Here is a 14,176-nt window from a genome sequence, read left to right as displayed (position 1 = left end):
AGAGGGTCGCAAGTATCAGACTTCTACCTGCTAGCTGGAGTTTCCCCTGTCAGACACCCATCTGGTTCAAGCCGTCAGCCAATCTCCACAGCTTAATAAATAGTAACATCTAACTAAGCCAGTTAGTTAGATGTGTACACTTGGTGTAGTAGGATCTTTATTTAGTTTGATGCATACACTTGTTCTTTTTTGGTAGCCCTTTTGTAACAATGGCTGATGTTTGGTTTGGAAGAGAGAGATGCGTCTTCACTCTTCTGGTCTGCTTACTGCTTCTGTTGCACCCCCAGCCCTGGTTGCTGCTGCTGCTATTTTCAATGTACAATCAGTAGTATATTTCGTCTATTAGTTGAATAAATGTGTTGTTAGAACGACAAACACAATGTTTTGGAAGTCGTTGCATGGTTCAATCCTTAGTGCCCCGTATCGTACGTAACACATACTATTTTTTGTAAGGAACACATTTTCCACTTGTTGATAACATGCAACCCACTGATGAAGGCCCAATAGAGGAGCCCATAATTAACTGGAAGGGAGGCTCTCACATGAATCCGGCCCAGGTACATTGCTCATGGTCCCCTAAACATAAATAAGTAAATAAATAAATAAATAAATAAAGCTAAATGCTCGTGGACCAGTTCTTTAAATTCATGATTTAACAAGAGGATATTATTTCCTATGATAGTGTCGTTACATTCAATCGATATTATTCTTAGGCAAAGATAGTGACCAGTCTTCTTTCTCCCAGCATTTTCTACCTGCAACCAGCGGACCCATGCAAATTGTAGTCAACGTCATAAATAGTTTCGGTCCATTTTTATTTTTCAATAAGAATGTCCAACCTAGCCCAGCACATTGGCGACAGCACTTTATCCTCCGCCTTGGTGCGCTCCCCGCGGTGCCGCCGTCCGGCCTTGTCAACATAGTGAATCGGGAGAGAACTGTAGTTGTGAGTATGACAGTATGGACCCACCGGGTCCACTCCCGAACACAAGTAAGCGCCTCTTTTACTACTCACATGCACCCCTCGTTTTTTTACTCTAATCCACCCTGCTGATATCCGGGACCCACATCATTTTTAACGTATAGTCAATTAACGACAGAATTGCACAACTTTTTTTTGAGTAGTAATTCAGAGGAGCAGGCTATAAACTGGGTTGTGCGGTCTCTGTGGCCCGTCTAACAACATGACCAGCCCAACAGGTTTTTCTTTGGGAAAATAGGTAGCCCAGTATTTCTTTTTTAAGAATACCCAAGCTAGGCCTATTTGTTTTCTTTGACTTACTAGGCTGCAAATCTTTCAAGACAAGGAGGGATGCATTCCGGCCTGGCCAAAGAGTATGGTCAGTGTTTGTTAAAACTAATATCAAAGGGGTTGAAAATTCCAAAAAAATTATAGCAAATGGGATATTAGTTTCTTTTTTGGTTTTTGTTCTTCACTGATATTTTATAGTATTTCATTGGATTTAACATGACATAGTACTAATTTATTTTTAAATTTGTTTTAGTATGGCTACTAATTTTTGGATTAAGAATATTTTGTTCCCCAGCCAAAATTTGTGAATTTTCAAAATTTCACACATATTTAGTTAATTGTTTTAGCCCTGGTACTCACCAGAAAATGGGAAGCAATTCTAAAAATGGAAAACGGGCTGCAATAATTTCCATATGAACTAGAAGATGAGTAAAAATTATAAAAATAATAGCAAATGGGTTGTACACGCCACAGATTTTGAGGCTGACTTGTTTACGCAAGGCTTTGTCAGTCAACACACGATTCTACCAGTATTGACTGTTGGATGTCCATCCAATGGCCGACGTGCTTCTTCAATCTCTGATCTTCCTGGTCCAGCCACCTAAACTAGCGCCAGCAGGACTGCCTGCTCCCTCCTCTTGTGGCCCGCTGTGATGCCGGACAGGCTTCCCCGGCCCACCCTACTCCCTCTGCTGGCCTCGCAGCACGCAATCAACTACCTCCTTATTATGCGAAAAAAAATGATTCCTCTCACTGACATCTGGGGCGCACCGGTTGGGAGGCTGACCTGTGGGCCTACTAAGTTGACGCGTACACAGGGCTTGTCAACTTAGTCAACAAAAGATTGTAGCAGCAGTAACCGTTGGATTTGAATTGAACGGTCCTGCCGCTTCTTCAAGTGTTGCTCTTCTTGCACCAGCCGCCCAAACCAGCGCCGGCGAGACCGCCTGCTCCTGACTCCAGTGGACGACTGTGCTGCCGTTGATACCTCACCGCCCCCTACTACTCCCACCGCTAGCCAGGCCCTGCAACGACGGCAGACTCACATCGCAGCCGAACGAGTGAACCCTCGTACTCCTCTCCACGTGGGCATCCACTGCCGCGTCTTCCCTGGCTCCTCGTCGTCCCCTTCCTAGGCCTTGCCATCGTCCACCGCCCTAGTGCTCTCTGTGCGGCGTGGTCAACATGGTCATGGAACGACTTCCATCGGGCGTGGACTTTCCGTGGAGAGGCTGACAGCTGGGTCCACGGCCGCACACAAGGAAATGCCTCCTTATTATGTGCAAAATAAAGATTCCTCCAGCTGACATCTGGGACTCACTGGAAGGGACTCTGTATTTCGCAAAAAAAACATTCCCTCCGCTGACAGGTTGGACCCACCAGCTATATCTTCGCACGCAAGGAAGTGTCTCCTTATTACGCACAAAAAAAATGAATACCCCCTGCTAGCTGGGACCCACCATAGTGGGTGGCTGACTTGTGGGCCTACTAAGTTGACGGGGACGGAGGACTTTGTGAACTTAGTCAATACTCCAGTGACCGTATGATGTCCATCCAACGGCAATAGTGCTTCTTCAACCTCTGGTCTTCTTGCTCCAGCCGCCCAAAGCAGCGCCGGTCGTGCCGCCTGCTCCTGCCTCCCGTGACCGGCTGTGCTGCCGCGGAGGCCTCACCGCCCCCATACTACTCCCACCGCTGGCCAGGCCATCCCTCTACTCACCCACACCCCCTGTTATTCTGCGGCGACAGCAGCCTCACACCACAGCCGAACCAGTGAACCCTCGTACTCCTCTCCGCATGGGCATCCACTACCGCGTCTTCCCCAGCTCCGCGTCGTCCCCTTCCTAGGCCTCGCCGTCGTCCACTGCCGTGGTGCTCTTAGCGCGGTATGGTCAACGTGGTCAAGGAACGACTTCCATCGGACGTGGACTTTACGTGGAGAGGCTGACAGCTGGATCCACGGCCGCAGCAAGGAAGTGACTCCTTATCACGCGGAAAATAATGATACCTCCACCTGACAGCAGGGACCCACCAGACGGGCCACCATATTTTGCAAAAAAAAACATTCCCCCCTGACTGCTCGGACCCACCAGCTACATCTTCGCACGCAAGGAAGTGCGTCCGGGCAAAACAAATCATTTGCCCCCCTGACTATTGGGACCCACCAGCTACATCTTCGCACATAAGGAAGTGCCTGATAGTCGGGACCCACATGGTCGAAGCGTATGTAGCGTTGTCATTCTGGTCACAAACGTGTACGTACATATATACTGGTCGATGAGAGGCGCGCACATGTCGTAGTAGAGGCACGCACGTAGCATGTACACGTACGTATAGTGGCCAGTGTGCAAGAAAGAAAATACGGCCACGTACGTACATACGGGCGGGGTCTCGAACACCTACTCGTGCATACGTACGGCCAGGGCTCATGTACATGGCTGGGTCGGAATAGAGAAACAGCGTCGTCATCGTGTTCATGGGGAGCCAACCGGCTGGGTCGAAATAGAATGCGTCGTCATGTTCATTGGGAGGGCTTGGACAGAACAGACGATGGAAACGAGGTCTGGCGTACCGCAGAACAGAGGAAACGGCCTTGTGTTTGACCGGCCACATTCGAAACAGGATCCTGTTCATCGAGAGGGGTCTGGATTACCGCAAAACGGAGGAAACAGACCTTCTACGGTGGAAACGGGGGTCCAGTTGATCGGGAAGGGTGTGGCGTATCACAAAACAGACAAAACAGACTTGTGTTGGAGCGCTACTGTCGAAACGGGGGTCCTGTTCATCGGGAGGGGTGTGGCCTACCACAAAACGGGACTCCACGGGATACTGTTCATCTCCACCGTCGACCTCCTCCTGCCTCCACAGGCTACTGTTCATCCACCGTCGACCTCCTCCAGCCTCCACCTGCGACTGTTCATCCATGGGCTCCTGTTCATCCAGCCTCCACCGCGTGCTACTCCACCAGCTACTGTTCAACCACCCCTCACCACGGGATCCTGTTCAACCACCCCTCCATGGGCTACTGTTCATCCGCCCCTCCACCGTCTACTGTTCCTCCAACCCTCCACGGGGCCGTCCTGTTCATCCAGCCCTCCACGGGGTCCTGTTCATCCAGCCCCAACCGGCTCGATCGATCGGGGTCCTGTTCATCCAGAGGCAACGCCACGGGGTCCTGTTCATCCACCCCCATCACTCACTGTTCATCCAACACCCCCTGCAACGCTCACTGTTCATCCATAGGTAGCATCGATCGGCTTCAGTTAGCAGCAGTAGCGAAGGAATCGCTCGATCGGGTTCAGTTAACAGCCATCGATCGATCGCTCGGGTTCAGTAACGCGTAGCCTGTAGTGCAATCTTAGAGCCCAACGCCTCGCTCGGGTTCAGTTAGATCCCAACGCCTCGCACACATGCGCGTACGTGTACAAGATAAACGCGCATCGCTCAGCCCCTGACCACCCACCGTAACCAGGAACTCCCTGAAATTTTCCTCGCCCTCGCTTCTACCACGGTTTTTTCCGTCATGGGCGGCCCAAAGAATGTCATGCAGCTGCGTCTCCGGCCCGCCCAGGACGAAAAGCCCATATTCTATCATGATTTTTTGTCATAGAAGTAGGAGCCCACCACATCTATGATGATACCGGGTTTTGTCACAATTATCATCATAGAAGTGTCATAAGTATGACAGAAAAAAAATTCGTTCGGCCCAAAATGTCACGGATGTGTCTTTTTTTTGTAGTGATATGCCTTCACTCTTATCCTTTTATTGTCAAGTACGATTAGTAGATTGTGAGTTTATCTTGTCTTGTGCCCTCATTATCATGCTCACTTGTTATACGTTGCTTCATGCTTAGTGTCACTCATCTTGTTGCAAGGATTGCCTTGTCTATAAAATATAGGGGGAGTGTTGATCCTAGTGTGTGTGTTTTACAGTTCAAAGCATATCTATAGAATGCACACATCTAGGTGGAGCCTGTCCATATTTTATAGATTTTGGGTTTGCTTATGCTCATTATATATCTCCATGTCCAAATCCCGTATTGTCATCAATCCATCAAAAAGGGGGAGATTGTAAAGGCATATTTCTCCCTAAGTGGTTTTGATGATTGATGATAGTGCATTTGCGGACTAATCGTGTGCATTCAGCATTTTAGATATCTCATGTCTAGGCACAAGACTATTCGGAGCCCCTCGGAGCCTATCAAAGACGGTTGTTCTCTACGTTTCTTTTTGGTGGATTTGATTTGTAGGAAAGCTGTACTATTAAGAGGGGGCTGCCTCAGAAAAGTTAGGGTGGAATCAACACGTACACATCTGTTCCTTTGCACCACGTTTCCTTAGCATCGATGGAGCACCATCCGTTTATCCATGTCTCTGTGATATGAAAGCTGCCAAATGCTAAAGCCTCTGTGGCATGCAGTAGTATTACTCAAGGGAGCAGTAGTAGCATAGGGGCGTGCGGTAGTACTGCTCAAGAGAGCGGTAGTACCGCAGGGACCAGCGGGCGTAACGCTCCTGGTGAGCCGTCGTACCGCTACCTCTAGTCCTGACGCCGACACATGGAGTAGTAGGCGCGGATGTAATTTTTTACCTCCGCTCCCTATGAGCGGTAGAACCGTGCCGGATTTTTGCACATCTCCAACCTCAGTGGAAGTAGTTACGAACGTAATTTATTACTTCCGTGCATTTCCAGCGCCAGTTGAGCCCTGCCTTATGGTAGTACCATAGGGGCACGCGGTAGTACCGCTCCGGCGGTTCTACTGCTTGTTGCCCTATGCAACAGGCCCTCACTTGGTCACTACCGCACATGTGGTAGTATCACACTGCGCTGCGGTAGTAGCACAACACTCTGCGGTAGTACCGTAGCCTTGTGCGGTAGTATCGCGCCGTGCGGGCTGAGAAAGGGGATAACGGTTGAATCTTTTCTCCCACTATATAAAGGGGGTCTTCTTCCCCGAGAAGACCATCTCTTCCCTCCCCAAGCTCAATTGTTGCTCAAACCTCCATTTTCGCCTGATCTCTCACCCTAGCCAATCAAACTTGTTGATTTTCTAGGGATTGGTTGAGAAGGCCCCGATCTACACTTCCACCAAGAGAAATTTGATTCCCCCACCTATCCCTTGTGGATCTTGTTACTCTTGGGTGTTTGAGTACCCTAGACAGTTGAGGTCACCTCGGAGTCATATTCCATTGTGGTGAAGCTTCATGGTGTCGTTGGGAGCTTCCAATTAAGTTGTGGAGATAGCCCCAACCTCGTTTGCAAAGGTTCGGTCGTCGTCTTCAATGGCACCAATAGTGGAATCACGGCATCTCGCATTGTGTGGGAGCACGAGGAGAATACGGTGGCCCTAGTGGCTTCTTGGGGAGCATTGTGCTTCCACACCACTCCAACGGAGACGTACTTCCTCTCAAAGGGAAGGAACTTCGATAATACATCCTCGTCTCCACCGGCTCCACTCTTGGTTATCTCTTATCTTTACTTGTGCAAGCTTTCATTGTGGTGTATCCCTTGCTTGCTTGTGTGCTTGTTGTTGTTGCATCATATAGGTTGCTCACCTAGTTGCACATCTAGACAACCTACTTTGATGCTAAGTTTAATTTGATCGAGAAAAGCTAAAAATTGTAGTTGCCTATTCACCCTCCCCTCTAGTCAACCATATCGATCCTTTCAGAAACAATTATGGACACAACATTGATAAGTCGCCTGGGCACTTTTGAGCCCAAAAGGCATAGACACATAGCAGAAAGCTCCAAAAGGTGTGATAAAAGTCGTCTTCTCTTGGTCTTTGACTGTCATATTGATCTAATGGTAACCATAATAGGCATGCAGGAAACACAAACGCTCACAACCTGTCGTAGCATTTATGATCTGATCGACATGGGGAAGAGCAAAAGGGTCAGCTGGACAAGCATTATTGAGATCTATATAATCCACACACATGCGCCAAGTGCCATTTTTCTTAAGCACTGGCACCGGGTTAGCCAACCACTCCGGGTGAAAAACTTCGACGATGAACCCAACCACTAAGACCCGGGCCACCTCTTCTCCAATGGCCTTATGTCGTTCTTCATTAAAACGGCGAATGAATTGCTTGACCGGCTTAAATTTAGGATCAATATTGAGAGTGTGCTCAGCGAGTTCTCTCGGTACACCCGACATGTTTAAAGGATGCAAAGATGTCCCAGTTCTCATGGATGAACTCAGTGAGCCCGCTTTCCTATTTCGGATCCATATTAGCACTGATAGTGAACTGTTGAGATGAGTCACCAGAGACAAAGTCAACATGTTTGGTATCATCCGCCGATTTAAACTTGAACAAAGGTTCTTTCTCTGTGGTTGGCTTCTTTAACGGAGTCATGTCAGTCGGGTCAACTTATCAACTTAAGTTCCTCTGTAGCACAAGCAGACTCAGTGTAAGCAGCATCACCTTCCTCGCATTCCAAAGCAACCTTTCTATTACCATGAACCGTAATGGTACCCTTATGTCCTAGCATCTTAAGATGTAGATACACATAACAAGGGCTTGCCATAAATTTGGCATAAGCCGGCCGTCCACACAAAGCATGATAAGGGCTTTTAATTTTAACCATCTCAAACCACAACGTGTCTGCCATGTAATCATAGTCATCGCCAAAAGCTACCTCCAAGGCAATCTTACCAACTGGGTATGCCGACTTACCAGGGACCATGTCGTGAAAGACTGTAGAAGACGACTTAAGATTTTTGTCAGTCAAATTCATACGGCGAAAGGTGTCATAATAAAGGATATTGATACTGCTACCACCGTCCATGAGCACCTTAGTAAATTTATAACCCCCAACTTGAGGGGCAACCACCAACGCCAGCTGACCCGGATTGTCAACCCGGGCGGGTGATCCTCACGACTCCATACAATCGGCTGTTCTGGCCGCCATAAGTACTGAGGCACCGCCGGCTCAACTGAATTGACCGCACGCTTATGAACCTTCTGATCTCTCTTGCAAAGATTCATGGTGAAAACATGATACTGGCCACCATTAAGCTGCTTTGGATTGCTCTAATATCCTTACTGTTATTGCTGGTTACCCTGACTGGGTTGTTGATTATAACCACTCTGGTCGATGTGTCCTTGATATCCAGAACTTGAGTTGCCACCTCCAAAGCCGAGCCCGTGTGAGCCAGGCTCCGACCCGCCAGGCGGGCCATTGTTGTTATTATGTTTCTGATGAAAGCCTGAATTCTTGTATTCCTTCATAATAAAACAATCCTTCCATAGGTGAGTCAATGGTTTATCCTTGAAGCTATGTTTTGGACAAGACTCATTCAACATCGCCTCCAGGTTAAATCTCGGTCCTCTAAACAGCTTGCCCTTATGACGCTGATTATTACGTTGCGCATCGGTGTTGGCCACAAAATCTGACCCGCCATCCAGTTGCTTATGCTTACTGTTGTTGCCCTGATTACGTCCTGTTATATTCTGCTGCTGACCTTTACCGTTACCATTCTTCTTTGCCTTGTTAGATTTCTCATCATCGGACCCCGGCTCCTTAGTAGGATCAGAGTCAGCATATTTGATAAGAGCCGCCATGAGCTCCCCATATCATTGCAATGATGTTTAAGCCATCCTAACTTCTCCTTAAGAGGTAAAAAGTGTGATTCTTCTCTAGAAATAGCACAGTGGAGCCGGCATTGATACTATCCAAAGAATGGATAATAGCTGAAACCCGGTGAACCCAATAGTAAGCCGACTCATTTTTTGCACTGGACACAAGTGTCCAGATCAATAATCGACAATGGTTCCTTGCATGTATCCTTCAAATTCTGAATAAAATGTGCTTTCAACTCAGCCCATGGGCTGATCGAGTTGGTAGGCAACCCTTTCAACCAGGTTCGAGCCGGCCCATCCAACATCATGGTGAAATACTTGGTGCAAACCGCATCACTGACATCCAACATCTCCATCGCCAGTTCATAGATCTCAATCCAAGCCTCGGGTGGGAGATCATCTGTGTAATTAGGCACCTTACGAGGACCTGATAACCCATAAGTATAGGGGATCGCAACAGTTTTCGAGTGTAGAGTATTCAACCCAAATTTATTGATTCGACACAAGGGGAGACAAAGAATATTCTCAAGTATTAGCAGTTGAGTTGTCAATTCAACCACATCTGGATAACTTAGTATCTGCAGCAAAATATTTAGTAGCAAAGTAGTATGATAGTAACGGTAACAGTGATAACAGTAACGATAGCAATATTGTAGTAATTGTAACAGCAGCAACGGAAAAGTAAATAAGCAAAGCACAATATGTGAAAAACTCGTAGGCATTGGATCAGTGATGGATAATTATGTCGGATGCAATTCATCATGTAATTTAAAACAATACAGAGGCTAGCCAACTCGCATGGAGAGGGCTCCCTCGATCGCTTCCTTCGATGGCCGTTCGATCATGGTCAACATGGTCTTTTTTTCGCTGCTGCCCGTTAGATCCTCGTTGGGAATTCATCTGTCTCGTTTTAACCGCGCGGTGAAACCTGGACAGGTATGACATGTGGGCTCGGGCAGGATCGAATTGGCTGGGTGCCAGCTTTTTGGGTGCGCGCGGGACAGCCTCTCCTGCCGCGCCGCGTGTGAGCGCATGCATCATGGGCGCAGCGGGCACAACCGCAAAAACCCTACCCCCAATCCACAGCCGCCACTCCCTCCCTCCTCCTCCCTCCCTCGTCTGCCGCCGCGACTCCCTCCCTCCTCGTCGCCCCTGCCTCCGCCCTAGGAGCTTCGCCGCCTCCCACGCACTTGTTCTCTCCCTCGTCTCCTCTTCTCTGTGCTTCCGCCACAGCCTCCGCTTCCCTCCTCCCTCTCACCGGCTTCATCTCCCCCACCTCCATCTCCCTACCTCCGCACCTGGCTAGCACGGTCAGACCATGCTAAGTGGACGAGAAGGCGCCATCTCGGGAGGCAGGCCACACCTTCCATGACGGCGCCCTGATCTGCCGGATCTTCCTCCTCATCAGTCCAACACAGAGGATTGGCGGATCCGCCTCATCTTTGGCGTCATCGACCAGAGAAGGTGTTTTTTTTTCTTCTAGGTTGATGGATGGGGTAGGCGAAGAGGAGTGGCGGACCTGCGTCCTCTTCGGCATGCAGTTGTGCTCTCCATTTTTGTGAGCTCGTCGCCTGTTGAGTTTGTTGTCGTTCTTGCACCGGTGCTGCTGCCGTGGAGGGCTTGGTTTAATGTATGTTCCTCTTTTTCCTCATTTATTTGTTGTTCACTTTCTTGCCTTTTAGCCCAACCTCTGTTCTTTGATTTTTCCATGATTCAGAGGATAGAGAGATTTTAGTTTTTGTGTCTGTGTGTGTGCAGCTTGTCTACCGTGGGATGGGGATTCAGAGGATAGATTTTATTGGCAGTAAGAAGTTAAGAGGTCAAGCGTGAGACGTCACATGTCAAGGGAGATTTTAGTTTTTTCGTGTCTGTGTGTGCAGCTTGTCTACGGTGGGATGGGGATTCAGAGGATAAATTTTATTAGCAGTAAGAGGTTAAGAGGTCGAGCGTGAGACGTCACATGTCAAGGGGATTTAGTATTTAGTCTCTTCTAATCTGTGAAGAGAGACTACTGGTTTAAAGGGAATCGATACTTTAACAAGGTTTCTTCCAATTCAACAAAGTCAGGTACTACTCATTTTCTTTCCTGGTATGGCCTATGTGACTATGAAGTACAATGCTTTATGTTATTTCTAGAGAAGTTCAGATTTCACTGAGGTGGAAATCTCTCGATTAATATGCAGCTATGGAGCTTTTCGAGGCAGCAGGACATGATGCCGCACGGAGATGGGGATGGCCATGCCCGCCCCAATGACGCCGGCCGATGTCAGTGAGAGTATCACCACCGACAACGGCTCCAACGAGCTCTCCATGAGCTCCTGGGACGACACCAACTCCAACATCATGTTCTTCGCGCCTGGAAGCAAGAAGGCCAAGGTGCTCACCAATGGTGACAACGGCATGGTCACCAACTTCAGCAAAATCAAATCCCAAGTAGGACATACCTCACATATATACACTTCACATACATCCGAACTCTGCTGCCTGTCAATTGTTTAATGCTGCACTTATACTAACACCTTGGCCCAAATTCAGTTTGGCCTGTCGAGCACGTCTTTGGACATGCCCGGCATGGACGGCTACTTGCAGCCGCAGCAGGACTTCGTCGCCTGCATAGTCTTGAGACAAGCGTGTCTGCGCCACTCACCCGTGAAGCATCACTAAGAGGGTTAGTTTCCTGCAACATTTTTGGTTTTCATCTTGCTTCCACATATCTGTACTGATATTTTTCTTGCTCGTGTTGTTTAGCAAAGAAGAACAAGCATTAGCAAGAGGCTAAGGAGGCTGCAAGACCTTGTGCTCAACATGGACAAGGTAACTAAATCAGTTGAATTGATGCACACTATCAATCATGTCAATATATAGAGATGAATTTTTCACCATGAGTTACAGAAGCTTGTACCCTCTAAAGTACCAAAACTGATGACTTTCAGCGATACAAAACTAAATTCTAACGTACTAAAACTGATGATTCTAATCCAAACTGGAAGTGTTGCCCATGGAAATTCAGAACCTTGGTAGTTGTCGATGACTCGGACCTTAGTTACTTCAGATTTCATAATAGCATTTGCGCAGCTATTCTCTCGGAGAAGTCGTTCAATACAATTGCTGGAAACATGTTAAGTTTCTTCTTGAAGACGCAGCAAACAAATACTTCAGATATGCTGGATATTGTTGTAGACTACATCAAAGGGCTGTAGGACTGAACTGAGGTATGCTCCACGCAGACACAAAGGTTATATAGCACACGTTTCCAGGAGGCCTTGTTAAAAAATATCATTTTCTGCTGCATATTAACATGTTTCGTTAATTTTTAGACAAGTACAAACTGACTAACTAATAACAACATATTTGTTTGCAAATAGAAAATGATAAGATGTAACGTTTATTATGTAAAAATGGATTTATGCGCTTATTGTCCACGGTTTGGCTTACTTGTTTGGTATGCAATGTGCTTGTGGTTCATAACTGTCCACTGCACCATTGGGTAATAGCTAATGTAATAAGGAAGGAAATTTACTTTGATTCAGGGTCTGGTAGATATGTCATATATGTGATCTTGGAATTTTGATAGGCGTTTGTTGACAAACATGCAAGATCTATTTTTTGTGTTTCCGACCTGCATGTTTTTTTGGCTACAATGGCTTGATCAGAGATGTGAGGAATATATCAATTGTTTCCCGTGGTATTTGCCATATTTTTGTTTCATACATCTCCAATTCGTCACTTTTTAGTTCCCAAGATGCTGCCAAAATGCAGATTGTATGTGCATCCTTGGTAGAGTAATGCATACATGGAGTGTGTTCATTTTTTAGAAACTGAAGATTAATACAAAGTTATATGGTTTTATTTTTTGGGTCAAAAGTTTGATTTATGCAGTACACCAATTAATTCTCGATACATTTCGCGTATTCAGCTTTTTGATTAACTATACAAAGTGCTCATCTTGCTTCGGATTCAAGTGATCAGATCTTGATGAGAAGCATGGCTAAATGCACCTCCAACCACTAGATTTATGTGCCAAAAGTTTGATTGATGTAATTCTCAATGCATCTAAGGTATTCAACACCTCCCCATAACTGCATATACTTTACGATGCTAATTTTGAGTTAACAATTGCTTAATATTTCACCATGCAGATATATGACATGAACATTTTTCTAATATACATAAAAAGATTGTGCATGTGCTATTTGTAGTTTTTTGTACCTGGTCTAATTTTTTAAGGCATATTCTTAGGATTGCATTCTGCTTATTAGGCATTGTTAATTGTTTGATCATGATGTAGAACATATCAAAACAATAGGCAAACCATAAAGGGTGATTTGGTGGAATATGTATCCTGGTTACTACAAGAAATCAGTCAAGCATGCTCGTACCTGCAGCCCTCAGTGGCGAGACAAAGGATTCAGCCATGGGAAGGTAAGAGGAATCTGCAGTATCCTTGTGTACACGTCCTTGTTGCTGCCACTTTCCCCATGGCTGAATGTGTTGTCTTTTTGTCTTTTTAGCATTCTTGCCAAGTACATACGGTTGGATCTTGTGGCTCCTCCGTTGCACCATGGAATCGGCTTGACAAGCAGCGCACGTTGAACAGCGACAAGCATGGCTAATGACACAAGCTAACCCTATTGGTCAGCTCTCCGTGAACACATAGGTTCCTATCACATTTATCCCCACCAAGGTGAGCTTCACCAACTCCAATCATCCATCTTCCCATTATTTCTCTGGGCAAAGTGATGGATATGGTCGTTTGAGATTTTCGTATTAATGTTTTGCTTTGGCCTGCTTCGTTCTGTTTAATAGATGCTTATCTAATTTGTAAAAATAGTGTCCTGGCTTCATGAATTATCTGAGAGTGTTGGAAAGCTTCACTTGGAAAGAACAACCTGCCCTATGGACCGCAGTTTCATTTTTATTAGGTTCTTGAGATATGTTATTTGCAGGGAGCATCTTGATTTCTTCAGTTGCAATTGTTTTGTTCATTTCCTTTTTGCCTTCTTGATTGGGTCATCATGCTCATCGTGAAAGGCTGAGAGTTTATCCATCTTTCGGTATTCGCTGGATTTGAGGATGTGCGCCTTCTTTATATAAGACTGAACAAAAAATTGCACAACCATCTTACTTGAAGATTGCAGCACACACAGATTGCTTGGCACACTAAAATAAGTAGGAGCTTCTAATTGGACCCTTCAAGCAACAGTGTTGTTAATATATTAGTTATTATATTATGTTACTAGAGTATTAGAATAACTTCCTGATAAATATATCGTACATTTGATAACCTGACAGCTTCAATGATAGAGAGAGCTACATAGAGGTTTGACTGAGCGAGATG

The 14,176-nt window shown here is 46.4% G+C and overlaps 1 long non-coding RNA gene across 11 annotated transcripts in view; it reads left to right on the top strand.

The window, feature by feature from the left end:
- The first annotated feature begins 9,929 nt into the window (after positions 1–9,929).
- Positions 9,930–14,176, top strand: part of LOC119311344 — a 6,229-nt gene continuing 1,982 nt past the window's right edge. Inside the window, exons 1-10 of one of the 11 annotated variants that reach the window (XR_005151012.1) lie at positions 9,930–10,468; positions 10,597–10,905; positions 11,022–11,271; positions 11,374–11,506; positions 11,587–11,652; positions 11,914–12,050; positions 12,808–12,896; positions 13,127–13,260; positions 13,350–13,522; positions 14,131–14,176. This is a non-coding gene — a long non-coding RNA (uncharacterized LOC119311344). Of the gene's footprint in view, positions 10,469–10,596; positions 10,906–11,021; positions 11,272–11,373; positions 11,507–11,586; positions 11,653–11,913; positions 13,261–13,349; positions 13,523–14,130 lie in introns of all 11 variants that reach the window. The other 10 variants (XR_005151011.1, XR_005151013.1, XR_005151010.1 and 7 more) reach the window with 10 other exon arrangements.

Source organism: Triticum dicoccoides, chromosome 5B, assembly GCF_002162155.2.
Source record: "Triticum dicoccoides isolate Atlit2015 ecotype Zavitan chromosome 5B, WEW_v2.0, whole genome shotgun sequence".
Taxonomy (NCBI): Eukaryota; Viridiplantae; Streptophyta; class Magnoliopsida; order Poales; family Poaceae; genus Triticum; species Triticum dicoccoides.
This window is presented reverse-complemented; position numbering and strand designations above follow the sequence as displayed.